At 39.6% G+C, this 12,974-nt stretch overlaps 1 long non-coding RNA gene across 1 annotated transcript; it reads right to left on the reverse strand.

The window, feature by feature from the left end:
* Positions 1-236: 236 nt before the first annotated feature.
* LOC138752500 (uncharacterized) lies at positions 237-12,489 on the reverse strand. The gene is made up of 3 exons (XR_011350697.1): positions 12,335-12,489; positions 9,221-9,294; positions 237-342 (listed from the first exon to the last, which is right to left on the reverse strand). It is a non-coding gene; the product is annotated as an uncharacterized lncRNA (long non-coding RNA).
* Positions 12,490-12,974: the final 485 nt, after the last annotated feature.

The raw sequence follows: 12,974 nt of genomic DNA on the forward strand, positions 1-12,974 counted from the left end.
ATCAATTGCGGGTGAACAATCAATGATGAAGATCCCAGTATCACCCAGATCTTGAGAAATTAAATATGCAAGTCAAAACACAATGCTGGAGAAACTCAGCAGGTTTGGGCCTAAGCAACATTTTGGGCCTAAGCCTTTCATTAAGCTGCGAGCAAGATGTAGGTATACGACCCAATCCAACAACTGCTCTTTTTGGGGTTATTGAACCAGACTAGGGAGTTTTTCTGTACCTGCGCAATGGGTTGTGGCCTTCTCCATGTTGTTGGCTAGAAGAGTTGCCTTATTCAAATGGATGGACTCTAGACCTCCAACAGTGTTTCAACGGTTCTCTCCTATTATGTCCTAAGTTCAGAAAAAAATTAGATATCATGTATTTATTCATCAGTGAAATTTGAAGATACATGGTGACCTTTTATGACTTATTTTCATTTGATGTGAATGGTTTTAATGCGATTAGATGTACTTACTCTTCAGATGAAATAGAGTCTTCCCTTTGTTCTTTTTGATTCGTAGAATGAATCAAAAGCTACAAAATATATGCAGCCCTCAGTATAAGCCACTCTGATTTGTTTTGTTTTTTTTCAATAGAGTAGGTTAGGTGGGTTATATATATATAATATTTTTGATTTATACTGTTTGCAGTTTTATCTTGGTATGTGATCTTGCATTTTCAGTTTTGTTCCCTTTTTTTCATTGTACTGTATTTATTATAAAAACCAATAAACAAAGATTGAAAAGAAGATGTAGGTAGGTGCCTCAATAAAATTCTGAGAGGGGCAGGGAAAATTAATTTCTAAATATTTTAATTCAGATCATTTTAGCAAGGTGAATTGATCAGTGGGCACCACCTCATTCATTTCCTGGGTAGTGGATATAATAGGAATACTTGCTGTGCATTTTCTATCAAAGAAGTTGAACTGTTCCAAGCATCCCCAAGGCATGAGATTGTAGAGAATTAGAATTCATGCCACATACCAGATATTGATGTAGTAACCATTGGGTAAGACTGATCCAAGAAACCTTGCTGTTATTCAGTTCAACATTCCTATTATGAATTCTTGAAAACCAGATTAATTGTAAATTCTTCCCCAACCCACAAAATATACATGAGAAAAATGTAATCTCTTCATCACATTTCAACTATTTCACCTTAGTGTACTCTTGACAGGTAAAGACACTCTGCTAAACCACCCAGCCCAGAAATCCCTATGAGTACATGGCCATCTTTGGTTTTGCTCACCCCCCACCCCCTCCCATCCCATTTCCAACTCGTTACACATTCAGCTCCATTTCAAAGGAGCAGATTAATTTGACATCAATTAATTTGGATGGAAAAATAAATGTGCAAAATCCCTTTTTCGCTCAAGACTTGGATTTTAAACGTAAGATTTCACACAACAAAAGGAAACGCAAGGAGAGGTCAGGTCAAAATTGTTTAATCCACCAAGACACTGTGGAAATAATGACTGATGGGGAACAGGAGCTGGGTGTTACATAGACAACTGTGATCACACTGCATTGAGAACAAAGTGGAAAGGATAAAAACAGAAGGTAAGAGAGTTAAACCGTTGCAATGAGGAAATGTGGCAACTGGGTACAGCAAAATGACTGACTGACATGCACAGACTGGTGAGTAAAATTGTCAGTGTTTGATCTTCCTTTAACCTCAGCCAATTTACAACAGTGGGGTTTACAAGAGGAAGACAAGGCCGTACAGTGTGGAAAATGAGTCAGCTCAGAACATATATTATCCATTTGTAACACAGTTGTCAGCCAAGGGTGGGATTGTTACGTCGTGATGTGACTGAGGGACTATGTAATTGAAAAGAATGGGCGAACGATTGGTATGGATGGAACAGATTGGTAGATGTAAACATTGTGCTCTTGGGATCTCAAACAAAGAGAAAGTTCACTGATAGTATAAAGAAAGATTCAAATGAGAGCCAGAGGTAGGAAGGTGGTGGTTGATGTGACACTTTTGATTAAATCAGCTCAAAACATCTGACTATATTTTTGACATTGCCTGCCAGCTTATCATAATATTCTGAGAAAATTGCCATGTTCATGATTAGGGGGGGCAAAGTCATTGATAGTGCCACCCAAACCTAAGAGACAAATAGTTGTTCATTCCAGTGAGCTGGAGAAAAGTAAATTTGACCCTGAACAGGAACAAAATATATTCTCCCTAATCATAGTGCCTCTCCACGGGCATTAACACAAAAGACATTCAGAAACAAATGTAAAATTGCACAGATAAAATAAGGAGTGGATTTGTAGATGTAGCGGGATCATTACTTGTGATTGGACAGACAAATTATGGGAAAAGCCTAAGTTATCCAAGGTTCCTTATCCCGAGACTCTGTTACAGTGCAGACTATCACCCCAAACCACCACTGTCACTCATTTTGCCTGGAAAAGGGAATAGCACAAGAAAAAGTTTCAGGAAAAGAGGAACTCTCTCTGACATGCAAAGGTGATTAAACCTCAGGAGACTGTAACTATTATCATAATGTATCTGCTGTACCCCATCCAAAGGTCATGGAATCCCAACCTTAAGTCATTGACGCTTAGACATCCTGTGCCCAAAATGTTTTATTGGTACTTGATGACACCACTAGATGGAAGCCTTGAGGTGACTCTTGGGGGAGGACAGTGGAAAGAATAAGGCGCATTTCCAGCGGCATTGAATTATTCCTTCCACTTCCTTCTCTCCCACTTTCTGTGACTTCTCCCCAATGAAATTCTAGCCCCTTATCCCTCTATCACTTCACCGTCAGCTTATTTAGTCTTCCTCCTCTTTTATGTTCCCCTCCATTTCGTTCCTCACTGAAATATAATTTTAAATTCTCCATCTTTGTCTATCTCTATCTTGGGTTCTCTTTGCCTCTTTATAATGCCCATAATTTCCTGCCTCTCTTGTTCACCTGGCTGTTTACCCCTATCTAATTTTTAACCCCTTAGCAATTAAAGGAAATGTGAAACCTGAATATTATTTCTTAATGGGACATGAGTACTATCGTTCGTTGGGGCTGAACAATTAGCTCTTGGTTTAAGGGAGCACAGGATTTCAGAGGATTCGAATGATCTATTATATGTTCTTGAATTGTACTGATTTATCAGTCCAATTCCTTGCTGTTTTTTTGGACCCCAAGTCTTGCAAGTAAACAAAATTCCTTTCGGAAAACCAATTAATTTTCGGTTACCACAAAAAAAAAAATGATTGATGTGCAGGATATATCTCTCTTCCCATTGTCAAGGTGCATCTGTCCTAGCAAGGGGAGAACATCACAAATAGGCCTTTCTTTTCCAGGAAGAGAATTCAAATTCAAATTTCAAATTTATTGTCAGCGTACATACACCCCTATGATTCTTTTTTCCTTCAGGCCAGGCAGAATTTCTACTTAATGGTAATATAAATTCAAAGATACATACGTAAGAGAGAATGTAAATGAAGAAATAAAATGTAAACAAACCGACTGTGCAAATACAGAAAAAAATATTAAGTAATAAATAATGTGCTCAAAAAAGTCCCTGTGCAAAGATGAAATAAAAGACGAAAGAACATCTTTTACATGGAACTCTGAAACCTCCGAAAGATATTTCCGATTAAAAATCCTGGTCAAAAATAACCCAGGAGTGGTGCAAGAAGAGAATTTTTGTAAAACAAAAATAAAAGCTTGAGGTTTTCAGCAATTAAGGAAAAGTCTTGGGACAAGAAAAGGGGTTTGAATGATCTGGATCTAGGAGAAGTAATTTATCTGCGCATATGTCCAAGGGCAAGTTTGCCTGTACGTTTCCCAATTTTAATCCAATCTGTGATAGGTGCAATTCGCAAGTGGCTTTATCGACCCTATGTTTTGGTTCTGTCCGGTTCGAGAAAGATATTGGAAAGATGTCTTTGCTCCTCTTTCAGAAATCTTTGCAAGTGATTTACGACCAAATCCCTTAACTGCTCTTTTTGAAGTTTTAGGAGCAGATGTAGGCCGTTGTCCGTCTTCTGCTCTTCAGATGTAGGCCGTTGTCCGTCTTCTGCTCTTCAGATGTAGGCCATTGTCCGTCTTCTGCTCTTCAGATGTAGGCCGTTGTCCGTCTTCTGCTCTTCAGATGTAGGCCGTTGTCCGTCTTCTGCTCTTCAGATGATCGCTTTGACCACCCTGATGGCGAGGAGAGCAATTCTCCGCCTATTATTATAGTTCAATGGCTTTCTCAAACCATGGCCTGTTTGAAATAGAAGTGCTACATTTGATCCCTCTGTTAAATTTGAAGAAACTTGGTGTCCATTCATGCAATATTTTTGTATGATATAATTTCTAAGGTTTTCTTTGATTTATTGACCCTTGCTGAGACTAATAAGTTTCTCTTTTGGACCAGGCTTCTTATGTTTGATGAATGCTGATCCAAGGCTTTCTAGTTATGATTTGCTTTCTTTATTAGATTTGTACAAGGAGTTTTCTCTGCTCTTTTTTCTCTTTGATTGAATAATGGCGAGATGAAGATGCTATTATTATTGTTGTATATTGCAATCTTTTTAATGATGTATCCATCCATTGTTTATTGTACATTAAAATCAATAAAAAGATTGAAAAAGGAAAAGAAACTTTGTTTCCCTTTGAGTTTTTCCAGCAGTTTCATTTTTTACTTCTGATTACTATCTTGGCTTGTTGCATCTCTGCTAATTTAGTCATAATAAGAAAGCAAGAGCTCTCCAAGCAAGGGGATCATTGCCCTTGTCAGACTGCATGGTTGTTGGAAATCAAAATCCTAAAACTCACATTCTTCGGGACTGCAGTTCAATTCAGCTGTTTCTAGCCAAAAGAAGAAAAAAAAAGGGCCTCGTCAAAATGTCTGAGAATAATTGAGATGATCTTCTGGCTACCTTCTCTGACATTTAAACAGAAAAAGAACTGTATGCCCAATTTGCTTCTTGTTAGTGATGGATAGTGCAAAGTTTTGTGCAATGTGTCCACCGGGGCTGACAAAGACTCAGCTCATTTTACTTAAGCCCCATTTAACTGGCTGAGAGGAGAATCTTTTGTCCACTGATCTGAGGGTAAACCCAGATGCAACTGAAAGGATAGCATTATAAATGATTGTCCATCCCGGTTTGCCATGACTCCACAGGAAGCGTGCGCTGAGCCCAGTGCAATCAAATTTGAGGAGCAGGATTTTAGTTATTATTGCAGTATTAAAATTATAATTATGGTTAATATTGAATAATATATTTTAAATCCAAAGAAATTTTATGCTTCAGTAAATATTTCAGTCCAGATGTACTGAAGGTTGACTATTAATTATATTACTTATTTTGGAATGAGATACTAAAACAAGTCCAGTCTGCCCTTTTACATGTATATATAAAATTCACACACAACAAAAGCTTTGATGAAGAATGAGAGAGTTCTCATAAAAGTTCTGACCAGTTTAACAAAAATACCATCTGATACGAAGAAAAACATAATTTCACTGCTGTTTTTGAGAGCCATGAACCTAGCTGTTATTCCATGTTTCCAGTCTTACAAATAGTCACTACATTTTAAAAGTTCTAATGATATGTAAAGGTACTCTGATGTTATGAAAGGTGCTCAACAAATGCATTCCCCCCCCCCCTGTAGCGCAGGAAGAGTTAGAGGAATTATACCCAAACTGAAGATTGCTGGGTCGGTCACAAGAATGTATGATGCATCCATTTGGAATTTTTATTTTAAACCTATTTTATTATTAAGATAACTATCATTGCCTTCAAAATGCAAGTCATTGTCTTGAGTGCTGTCGTGTTAAGTCGCCAAGTTAACAGGAAAGGAAATTGATATTTAACTTCCTTTGATTTATTTTGTTGTTACTTCAACGCAGTTATCTTCAATGAAAAATGTAGAAAACAGCCCTGTAAGTGTTCACTTCACCGTTGGGTTGTATCTTTTTTCTTTTTTTTCTTTGGCTTGGCTTCGCGGACGAAGATTTATGGAGGGGTAATGTCCACGTCAGCTGCAGGCTCGTTTGTGGCTGACAAGTCCGATGCGGGACAGGCAGACACGGTTGCGGCGGTTGCAAGGGAAAATTGGTGGGTTGGGGTTGGGTGTTGGGTTTTTCCTCCTTTGTCTTTTGTCAGTGAGGTGGGCTCTGTGGTCTTCTTCTCCTTGGTTGCTGCCCGCCGAACTGTGAGGCGCCAAGATGCACGGTTTGAGGTGATATCAGCCCACTGGCAATGGTCAATGTGGCAGGCACCAAGAGCTTTCACTGTTGGGTTGTATACCCCTTATAGAAATGGCTCAGCCTAGGTCAACTACAGCAAAGAGTTGCAGAGAAGTATCAAGTGGAATAACATCTTCCTGGGTTTGGATCAGTGTTCATTAACTGTGGTCAGCAGTGTAAACAAAATTATCAGTGTAATTATGTTTTTTTTCATGTGATCTGTGGGTTTGTTATAGATGGCCCACAGAAATACAATGAGACAAATATTGCTGATATAATAAACAGGTGATATGCGAAACCAGCTTGTCAAGTTAACAGCAACAAAAATTCTCTGATAGTATATCCACCAAAACAAGATAAAGATCCCATTGGTGGTCTGTGAATGGGCTGGAATAGGTAAATAAAGGAATGCTTATGGTGAACTGAAGGAGAAAAAGGGTTGAGGGCCACTGGTCTGGCATATAGGACTGCAATCATATTTGTGACATTGGTTGGGTCCACTCTCTCTGGACTGGCCTCTGATGTTGACTTGGTGACAGAGTCCGGCAATCAGCTTCCTTTCAGAATCAGAGTCAAAATGTATTGTCTTGAACACGTCACTAAATTTGTTGTTTTGCGGCACAACACAGTGCAAACAGATATAAACCACCTTACAAAGTAAATAAAAATAGTACCAAGAAAAAGACAGAGTATGGCAGTGTCTTCCACAAAGGCAGTGGCCGTGGATCATTGTTCATTCAGGAATCTGATGGCGGAGGGGAAGAAGCTGTTCTTGTCTCTCTAAATGCTCCTGCACTTTTTTCCTGATGATAGCAGAGTGAAGAGGGCATGGTCAGGATGGTGGGAGTCCTTGACGATAGAGGCAGCTTTCTTAAGACAGTGCCTCTTGTAGATGTCCTCGATGGAGTGAAGAGTGGTACCCTCTGGAGTTTTTTTCTTGTCCTGAGTGTTGGCACCTCTGTGCCAGACAGTGATGCAAGCAGCCAGAACGCTCTCCACAGTACACCTGTAGAAGCTTTTGAGAGTCCTCAGTGACATATTAATTGTCATGTCAATTATTCTCAGTGACATCTCCCTAAACTCCTCACAAAGTGTAGCCGCTGGCGAGCCTTCTACGTGAGCGCATTGACAGAGAGGCTCCAGGACAGATCCTCAGAGATGTTGACCCCCAGGAATTTGAAGTTCTTGACCCTCTCCACTACTGAGCCCTCAATGAAGACTGGGTCGTGTTCCCCTGACTTCCTCCTGAAACCCACAATCATCTCCTTGGTTTTGCTAATGTTGAGTGCAAGGTTGTTGTGGAGACACCACTCAACTAGCTCATCCATCTCCCTCCTGTGTGCCAGTCAGGAAGCTTGAAGCTCTTGATCAGCTCAATTATCCTACCATCTAAATGGGGCAGCAGCACTTCCTTTAAATGGCTAGCTGTCACCAATGAGAACCATAAGCCATAAATCAGCGAGAGATGATACTATCAGCTTAGAGTTTTCCATCCTGCTCCGGGCCCAGGTTTTATGCCCCAAGCCCTCATACATCTTTTGTTCTGTGAGAATTTGGTCCATTTGCTGTGAAGCTTCTGTCATCAGGGTTTGTGGAGGAAAGACTCCCAGCTATTTATACTATGTGTTCACGAGTGATGTTGGGATTATTCAGAAAGAATGACTTCAGCATTTGACTTCAGCATGGTTAGAGAGTCAATGAAGCCAGCGACACCATCTGACAACTATTGGTTCGTAATGATCATTTGGATTTATAATGACTATAATTATAAACTGTAAATATAAATAATTATTAATAAGTGTAAATTATTGGTATTCACAATCAGATAACAAATTGAGCAAGGCCAACTATAATAACAAAATGTCAGTCTGCTATTTCATGCATAGCTATAATTTTGTTATAAGTGATTAATTTTATGCAGACTATTAATTGATTTTAATTCCACTGCTTTAAAATATTTTCCTGCATCTACACTCTTGAATATATAGGCAATCTTCTCCTTTCCTTCAAGTTTTCCCTTCTCTCGGCCAAAGGTGCGGACATTACTGGGCCCAGATTCCGAAGTTACTAACACCCCTGCATTACCTCTCCTCAGTATTTGAACCCAAGCCTCAATGCTTGTCGGAAAATTGGACCACGAAGTCCATCCTGGAGCTTTAGTATTTTGTCAGTGGGAGTGGGCAGGTGGCAAATTAGGCATGCAGCACAGAAAAGAGACAGCAACCCTGACACCGCAGCAGTCCCTTATTGTAGGACTAAATAGACTGTCTGGACGACGCGCTGAAATGCCAGGAACATCAGAGAGATTTTAAAAGCAAAACGTCGTGGAGCTTGATGACAACTGGAAACAGGTTAAAGTTTATTTTTGTTGATTGGTGTTTTAACTACAGTCCTCACTCCTAGGCATCACTGTCACTGGGTAACAGGACAATTCATTGATTGTTGTGAACAACTTTGAAAAAGCTAAAAAAAAACAACCCACATATGGTATTTGGAAGGTTAGCACATGCAAAGACTACTCTGTAATAACGATGATACATCTTAACGAGTATTCACATGAAACAAGATTACATGAAATAAGTATTTCCATATTACTTAATCTGATGTGGGTGTAACATGGACATCCCAACTGAGATTGGTTAGGAATGAATGACTCACACTAATTGTACTGGGCCATTTTGCTTTGTAATTGAAAATTATGTCAATTATTCAATTCATTAATATTTGAAGCCAACAGTATAGGGTGGTGTGGGTATCAGTAAATACAGGGTCAGAAATTCCATTTTCAGTGAAGCATCAATATTAATGTTCTCTTTAATCAGTAATCAACATACTGCTATTGAGATGGGTCCTAACCCCCTAATCCAACAGCCCCAATTCATTTGTGTTGAAAATGTGAGCCATAATGTTAACCAAAATGTTAGAGGGACACTCAAAGTTTAAGTGGCTGGTAAATCACACTGCATAATAGACGAGGACTGATTGTGAGATGAAAAGTTGAACTGAGGCCTATTTGTACAATAGCACTTACCTTGAAAGGTAGCTCTGTTATCATTCATTATTTTCACCCTGTTTTCGTAGTTGGGGTACACATTAGCCACTTTGCTAAGGGATATCACAGAAATAGCCTTATGTTAGTCTGACATGCTATTTCCACCTCATGCATGTAATGCTAATAATCATTGTGACTATGGGTTTGCAAAATCTGACTTGAGTTATCTGTTGTTTTGAACAATGGGCCATCCACTATTGAACTGCTGGCTGCCATCTGAGGGCTGGTTTTCCAAATGATATTTACCAGTGGCTATCCCAGCTCACCAGATGAAATATGTGGAAAATCCAGATGTTCTACAGTTAAAAAAAAATCTCCACCCAATTTGAATGGCTAATACACACACTTCTACCTGACCTACAGCAGACGCAACTCTATGAAGCTGGAAAGTAATTGGGCCATGAGGGTAGGGGAACCACACAAGATTATGTGGGTCTGCAGATGAATCAGTACACGTTGTCAAAGGCATTGTACTGACGAAGAGTGCCTAATGCTGGACCCATAAATTTGAGGCTCATGCTAAAACCAAATGAGAACTTACTTGTACTGTGTCCTATCAAGGTAGAATGGACAGAGTTTTGGACCAGGGCATAAAAGAGTATTTTTCATCTTGAATCTTTCACAAAAATAATGGAGTCCTAAAGGAAAAAGATCCAGTGGAAAAATAGGTGTTTTTTGATGGAGAATTGGACATCTTGGACAAGTTCTGAGGATTGTATGGGCTTGGACTGTTCTCCAACCCCTCCTCCCCACCACCAAAAGAATTAGATGCAAAACAGTGACTAGCCTGGTTCATTGTTGTATGAGGACTAAATCCTTTGTTCATGACTCACCATTAACAATACAGGCAAGGCTTGCCCCTTTCAGAAATGTTCCTACAGGCTACTTTTCCACTTGCCTATGCTGTTCGCTAATTACATATTCAGGTTCCAAGATGGCAACAGCTAATGCATGCTGCATGGGAATATCTTTTGGACTGAGGACCAGAGAACGCTATTCCGCCGGGTTGCAATTGCGCAGTTGGACAACATTAAACTTGATTGGATTTTTATTCCACGAGCACCTCTTTACAGTCACATTTTGCACATGGAACCGACGAGTCAAGGACAATGGAAGAGCTGATTTTATTAATTCTACAGCTCAATGCCTATGTGCAGCCTATAAAATGCTGGGTACGCTTTGTTCACTATTTGGACTCACAAAAGAAGATCAACTATGGTAGAAAATCGCTCGCAAATCTATTCCAATGAATCGATGACTGAGGAACGACTTCCTTTTATATATTTCCTTAAATGTGGTAAAACCTTTCATGGAGTGAGGCCTGAATAATCCTGATGAAGGATTACACCCAAAACATTGACTATCTATTGCCTTCCACAGCTGCTGTCTGACCCGTTAACTTCCTCTACTATCTAGTGCATCGCTCAGGCATCAATTTATACTTTTCAAAGGACAGCATTTTTCAAAGGTTAAGTAGATCTTGAATAGATCTTGAGCCTCATAATTACGAGATCAGATCTTAACAGTACACCAGCCGATGCCTCATGCTACTAGATGCACGGCCTCATTGACTGATCATTGGGCATGGGCTCCCACTGCACAACTGTTACCATCTGCAACCAGCGGAGAGTAAATCCCCACCTCCAGACTACAATGATGCTGTGCTTTCCCAAGCACCCCCTAGTGGTTCAGAGGAATGTTGGAATAGCTAAAAAAAAATTTTTTTGAGGAAACAACCTGCCAAAAAATAATTTAACTTAAAACTCATTCAATTGATGCAACAAATGAAAACATTAATATAGGTCAGACTTAAAAGAAAAAGTTGTTTCTAGTGAAGGTCAGTAACCCTCTTCGATGTGATTGATAAGCTGGGATACCATCCCCAGTCATGGCCATGTCAGGTTTTTTTTTCACACCATAAACCACATTGACCATGATACATACATTTTCCTTTTCAAATATATACAGTGTCATTTTCTCCCCCCCTCCCTACCTCCCCCCCATCCATTTAAAGTACAAAATCTAAGATACATTAAACCAGTCAAGCAATGTTGTCATTCAATAAAAATAAACAAGAAATTCCACTGAGACAATTCTTTTCATTTCCTTCTCCCTTCGTTAATTTAGGTGGTGAATGTCCCCGGTAGGTTTTCTCTATTGTGTTTCATGTATGGCTCCCATATTTGTTCAAATATTTCAATATTATTTCTTAAACTATATGTTATTTTTTCTAATGGAATACATTTATTCATTTCTATATACCATTGTTGTATTTTCAAATTATCTTCCAATTTCCAGGTTGACATAATATATTTTTTTGCTACGGCTAGAGCTATCTTAACAAATCCTTTTTGTGCACCATCCAAATCAATTCCAAATTCTTTGTTTTTTATGTTACTTAGGAGGAAGATCTCTGGGTTTTTTGGTATATTGTTTTCTGTAATTTTATTTACTGGGCGTCTCGCTTAGAGCAGTGGTTTGTGCAATGCTATTTCAGTGATCCGGGTTCATTCTCCCCGTGTCTGCGTAGATATCCTTCAGGTGCTCCGGTTTCCTCCCTCCCTTCAAAACATACGGGGTGATGTATCTGGGACGCATGGGCTCCTGGGTCTGTTACCATGCTGCGTGTCTTAAATTAAAAAAAAAATGTAAACTTCTCAACTTAACAAGTCATGGAATGGTGAGGACCCAGGGATGGAGTGAGAGGTGGGATGTGTATGCACCTAACCTCCTGTGCATTCCATGACTCTGTGATGCAGTGTGGTGGAAAGCTGGAGCATGGTAGCCGGTTAATGAGTTTTTTTTGTGGAAATGCCAGCAAACCTTCAATGTGAATTCAGCCAATTGGGAGAATTTCTTGCTGCATGGTATTCACACACCCTTTCCACCGTATCCTCTCCTACACTGCCCCCATCTGGCCAACATACCTCTCTAATGTGGTTCCTGTGATCCCCCATCCTTCCCTCCTCCATCCACCGAAGCTCCTTCCAATGGTCTCTGTCTCGCAACCCACCCTCCCGTTCCCGCAGTTTGGTTCTTTGGCCCACGGTATCACCTGACCAATCCCCCTCTCCTCTTTAATACTCTTAATACCTCCTGCTCCCCTTCTGCTTTCTCATTCCTGAGGTAGGGTCTTGAATCGAATCATCGACTGTTCATTTCACTCCATGGATGCTGCTCAACCTGTTGACTTCCTCCATCAGTTTGTTTTCTGTTCTGGATTTCAGCATCTGTTTCCAGGGGTGATGAATACAAACAGGGTCTAAAAGGTACAATTTTTTACTATAAAGGAGTAAGTGAAAAGATTGTTCAAAGTTATTAGTTTCTAAAGGCATTGATAAATGAATGGGTTTCTGGTGACCTTGCGATGTTCCGTGGGAGTGAGATTGGCTGGTCCCACGCTGCGAGGCCACTTTACATTCAGTTTGGTGAATTATACATATATTGGGTCAGATGATATTCTGTATTCAGTTATAATGAATACATTTTTTCACAATTGAATTTACAGTATGAATTATCTATAACACAATAACATGCAGCGGATGGATTTACAGGACAGAATCTCAAGTCCGTTTGAAAACTATTATCCCACCGTGAGAATTCAGTTCTCACAAGCATCTCGCAAAGAAACAAGTTGAAATTAGCTGTCTGAAAATAATTTGAAAAATGTATCTGAGTGATGGAATGTGGTGATGGACAAACAGGGTATGAATATTACCATTGCATTGTCTGG

The sequence above is a fragment of the Narcine bancroftii genome, chromosome 2 (genome assembly GCF_036971445.1).
Source record: "Narcine bancroftii isolate sNarBan1 chromosome 2, sNarBan1.hap1, whole genome shotgun sequence".
Lineage (NCBI taxonomy): Eukaryota > Metazoa > Chordata > Chondrichthyes > Torpediniformes > Narcinidae > Narcine > Narcine bancroftii.